Raw genomic sequence first — 5749 nt, forward strand, 5'->3', positions numbered from 1 at the left:
TAAATTAAAATGGTATGGATGACAAGAGAATCAGACACAGTTTTTTTTCAGACAAGCTAGAAACAGCTTGTAGTAGGTTTAATTTCAGTCAGTACTTCAAAATGGTGCAACAAATTTCAGTTAATTTTTATATAAAAAACAAGTCAATCTAAGCAGCAGGAATAAAAACAGTTTCAAATGGACAGTAATTTGGATAGGGTAATTTTTTTCAGTTATGTTTCTCTGGCATATATTGTTGTTTTATTGAAAAGAATACACATGGTTTGAAATCATTCTGTTTCCCATTGAAGACAGATCTGACAGAATTCCTTATAAAAATATTTCATATATTTTCTGAGCACTTTACGGCTGCCAGAATCGGCTAGGGTGCATTATCTAGAGTGCAATCAAATGTCACACTAGAAAAGCACTAAAGCCTTTTTAATTAAAAACGTCATAAAGGATTAAGTAAAATTATAACCGCTGGTTACTGTAACCTTCTCAGAGGGGCACGAGTGCGTGTGTCTGTGTATGTGTGTCTGTGTGTGTCTGTCTGTGTCTGTGTGTGTGTTTGTGTGTCTGTGTGTTTGTGTGTCTGTGTGTTTGTGTGTCTGTGTCTGTGTGTGTGTGTGTTTGTGTGCGTGTCTCTGTGTATTTGTGTGTGTGTCTGTATGTGTGTCTGTGTGTTTGTGTGTCTGTGTCTCTGTGTGTGTGTGCGTTTGTGCGTGTGTCTGTGTGTTTGTGTGTGTGTCTGTCTGTGTCTGTGTATCTCTGTGTCTGTGTGTTTGTGTGTGCGTCTGTGTGTGTGTGTGTGGCTGTGTGTGTGTATGTGTGTCTGTGTGTTTGTGTCTGTGTGTTAGTGTGTGCATCCCTGTGTGTGTATCTGTGTGTCTGTGTGGCTGTGTGTGTTTGTCTGTCTGTGTGGCTGTGTGTGTGTATGTGTGGCTGTGTGTGCGTGTGTCCGTCTGTCTGTGTGGGTGTGCGTGTGTCTGTGTGTGTGTGTGTGTGTGTCTGGACCTGTGCAGCCAGGCCCGGCCGTGCCGGGTGCAGCGAGAGGGAATTGAGCGCTGCCAGGCCCCGGAGCTGCAGCCGAGCTCAGGCTCCGGCCAGGCCCAGCCCTATCCCCCTGCCCTGCCTGCCCACCCTGCCAGGCCGCGTGGGGAGCACAGGATGTCAGTTTAGCGAGGAATGTGTGGCTGAAAAGCTCCCGAAGGCCGCTGGCCGGCTCCATGTGCTTGCAGGGAGCCGCTGCGGCTCCGGCCGCCAGGGCTGCCCTAAGGAAGGCGAGGGCGCTGCCAGGTCCGCGCAGCTCCGGCTGTCTGAGAGACGGGATGCAGGCAGGGCATCGAAAATTGCTCAAGGCGGGCTCAGAGCAGGCGGCTGGCCTGGGACAGAATATCCCACCTCGCACACTCCCAGCTCCAGCCTCCACAGGAGGGCACGGCACAGTCATTGCTTGGCATGCGCTGCTCCCATCCACATGAAGCTGCTGCCTCTGTTCCCACCTCTGAAGCATCAGGAAAGGAGGGCATCTCCACCTGCAGCCTTCTGCTGCTTTTCCTTTCTGCCACAGTTTTTTCCTTCAACATCCGCTTTTTTCAGCTCATTTCTTTGAAACTTTTTCCCCCTTAAACCTTCCTTTCCCGTTACTCATTTTCTCCCCACAGCCCCAAGACAGACTGTGCCACCACTCTGAAAACAATAGTAATACTGAATTTTGCCTTGAAAAACTTAACTATTCTGCTGCAATATTCAGAATTCCCACTTTACATATGCTTGGCCATTGTATTAGTCAGCACCGCCATGAAACTTCCAAAAGTAACCATTGGTATGTTAATGCTGAAAATTCAGGCATCATATAAGTATGAAGATTTATTCTTTCAAGGCCAAGCTGTGGGTTTTTGTGAAACCGATGCAAAGGGCTGGATAATGTTCCAATGCCCCAGCAGCAGGCTACAAGGCAAGTTGAGTAACTCGTGGTATAATTTCGTTTATGGAGTGTCTGAATCCTATTGTTCCCTTGAATGGCTCTGGAAACTGCACCACAATACAGCCCCAAGGAAGTTTACATATTTTGAGAAACAAATTACTGGAGTAACCTGTTGTAAATTTGTTACAAATTCATTGAAACAGGTGTTAGATGTGTCAGTACACAACTAATCACACAGAGACTGGTACTCTCTGCTGAGTGTGTATTCTGGATAGAAAAAGTGCACCTTGTCATCTTTCTACTATTGCACTTATTTGTATAACCTTTTGCTTTTCTCAGTTTAATAAAATCTTGGCCAGGCTGACTTAATCCTGGTGCCTCACCAGCATTCTCTCTCAATGCATTTTCATCTGCATTATATCAGATGTTCAGTGCAGATTTAAATTTAAAAAAAAAAAAAGTATTTTCCCCACTCTACATTTTCCATTGCTCCATTACAAAAATCCCCTGATGGCTGAAATGTGTGAATTGGACAAATTTCATCTATTACTATGAGACAAATACTGTTTTTAAGCAGTAGTATCTTTTCTTCTGCAGTAAACAAGTTCTTTTTTTGCCACCAAAATAATTTTAAATCATTTTGATTTGCTAAGGTGAGTATACAACGGACATAAAAATGGCTTAGTACTTATGTTTGAGTTCATCACCTATTAGAGGCCTGTTTACTGGCAATTCATGAATTTAAAATTATGAACTCCTCATACCAAATGCTTGCAATGAAGCTTTTGCTTCCTTTCTTCTTTTCTATTGAAGGTAAACATGAGATGCCACAATGCTTGAGTTCAATGCATAAAAAATTAGCAACATTTTAATAGCCCTTATAGGGTAATACAAGACTAAGATTTTTATTCAAACTAGGAAAATTTTTTGTGCTTTGATAAGCAGGACAAACTTTTCTCTGGGACAAACTCTGCACAGGAAGATTTGTGATTTCTGAGCTGATCCAGCCTGGCTTGGAGAGAATGGACAACAGCTGTTGGAGAAAATGAGGCAGAGACTTCATCTGGGCATTGCAGTGGTTTAAAGATCTGTCTATAGCCTGTACAATTCAAAAAGTTACAGTTTAGGAGCCTTTGCAAAGCGCCAGAGCTAAAGGTTGAAAATATCAAATACTGTTTTTTGGAGTGGCAAACGGTGTCTGGTAACAGCCAGAGGAGGGGTCTCTACAGCTTCTTGATTCATCTGCTCTCCTCCTGGAAAGAAAATGATTTTCTATTAGTCCATTTAACATTCTCAGAACTGTGCTAAGAATTTAACAGCAGCTCAGCATGCAGATGTAGCTCAGATCCTATTCTGGGGTAGCAGTCTCTGCTTTCCCAAGAGGTACATGAAAAATATCTGAATTCAGCATTTTGGGACACAAAGCATCTGTTGGTCAAACTAAGAATGTGCTTTGGATTATCCCAAGTAATATAAATTACCTGATTTAAAATCCAGGTTTATAAATCTTACATCACCATCAAGTCTTTCAGTTAGTGAAAGGACCTTTGAATTTTATAGGATATGGAGGGAAAATAGAATTTAAAGCTGCAAAGTTTCTCTATACATGATTAGTTGAAACATCTACACTGTCTTTGTCATCAGAGATATCTGAGAACTTCTTAGTCACTGCAGCACTGAGAGCCAACCCCATCCCACAGAGTGAAAGCAAATGTCTTGTGTAGATTCACTCTTATCATTTGAGAATTATTTTAAGAAATTAACAATATTTGAAGTCTTAACCATCTTAACAAATTAAGATAACTTCTGTTTCCGGCTCCAGTGAGATTATTGCTGATATTGCACTCTTTCATTACAGTAAACTGTTATGAAATCATAAATGAAACAACATATCTTTGGCATATGGAAAAGACTTTTCAGTTTGACATAACTGAAACAAGTTCAGTGTTACAGGTAGTTGCCCTTCCAAAGACGAAGACCATCCCCAGGCTGCTGTGGCTGAAGCATGAAAAAAGGCAGCATCACATCTGAGCCTCCACAGGCTGACAGACTTCCTCACTTGCCAGCTGTCTCCCTGGAAATCTCCGGACAGCAGGTGAAATTCATGTGCTGGTTGTAGTCTAGACTTCACCTGGGCATCTGAACCACTTCCAAAACAGTTTACCTAGACCTTGGATTTCTGCCAACAGCAGCCAATCCAATGTAGGCACCTACCTTGGCACAGTCTGTGAAGTTTTTTCATGTCTTCTCTGGTGAACGATTGGCTTTTGTAGTACAAAGGCTTTTGAGGAGCTGCATCAGCAGAAGCCATAAGTAGTAAAGACAAGTGTGACATTTTGTACCTGCTGTTGAAGTGGAGGCACAAATATATGATGAAGGGACTGTCTGATATATGGGAACTTGTTGGGTGTACTATAGTGATAAATTGCTTCCCTATTACACCTAGGAGAGAGAAGTGATGCACATGCAGCATCCTGGCATATTGTCACTTCTGTTCCCAATGCAGTAGGAATCTGTGAAGGTAACAACTCTTCTTATTTGGTTGTGCCAGTGCTGGTCAATATTAAAAATCCCAAAAAAGAAATAATGGCTTTGCTCTTCATTATCCATGTTTTATTTAGGCAGGGCCTTATTGAATTTTATGACTTTTCTCTTTGAACCAGCTATAAACTTTCTAACCATAGGTAATTCAGAATGAATTTCTAGACATTATACATAGTGAATATACATAATCTGATTAGAAACTGGTACTGCAGGAAGTCTGCAGGCAAATGCAATGACCATTTTGTAAGTATGTGTAAATTTGAGGTTTGCTTTTGCTGAAAGAATAAAATGTCCCTTCCATCTTACATCAAGAGGGTAGAAACACTGAAGGTTATGAGGTGGGTAAGACTGTGTTTGACTGCTCTAACTTCATGCCCTCAGTCATAGTGTAGGATTGGATTAGTCTTTAATATGAGACTTGGAATATACTGTGCCATCATTATCTTCCCCAGTGTGTCAGTGCAGAATACTAATAATATTCTTTTTTGTATGATAACTCAGCACAGAGCTTAGACTAATTTTTTTATAAGTAATTATATGTTTAGAAGCTGTCTTCCAGTTATGTGATTAGACTATAACCAGTATTGCTATCTATACTTAATCAATACCGCAGATGTCGCCTAATTGTGGAACAAATATCAGCAATACTCAGGGTAAAAAACAATGTCACTGCCTCCTAGCTCAGTGATGACTCATCAACCAAGATGTGTTATCAATCCTGTACCATAACCTTTGAGCTTCACAACACTGATCAAAAAAAGCTTTGGTTCTTCATATATTTTCTGAATGAAATAATAATGCTTTTTTTTTCCTATCTTCTCTCTCCCACATTCCAGCGCAGTATCAACCAGGCAGAAATATTTAGCATATTTCCAGCACTAGGCTGTAATTTTAATTTTTGTGCTGCATGCACATCTCTAGACAGGTGTTTTGAAATGTAAATAAAAAGCAGTGTAGTGTGAGACTTAGTACTCGAGCTGCTGCAGAACACTCTAGCAGGATGAGAAGCACAACATCTATCTGCTTAATAGAGCAGCAAGCTTGTGTAATGAGCAGAACCACTCATTTAAAATCTTTACTACAGCTCCCCAGCTAAAATATAAAACACGTTCTGAGGAAGCAGGAGGTGGAATAGCAGATCTCCAGCATAATGTGGAGGGCAGAGCAGCTCAGTAAAACCCCCTGGGTGATGTGCAGGGGAAGGGTGTGCCAGGCTCTCTGGCAGGGCAGGAGCCAGCAAAGAGCAGCGGGCAGTGTCTGCTCTGAGCCGCGATGCCGAGCAGCCAAAGGCTGTGG

Source organism: Melozone crissalis, unplaced genomic scaffold (assembly GCF_028551555.1).
Source record: "Melozone crissalis strain CALT ecotype California unplaced genomic scaffold, PUWL_Pcris_2 ptg000027l_1, whole genome shotgun sequence".
Lineage (NCBI taxonomy): Eukaryota > Metazoa > Chordata > Aves > Passeriformes > Passerellidae > Melozone > Melozone crissalis.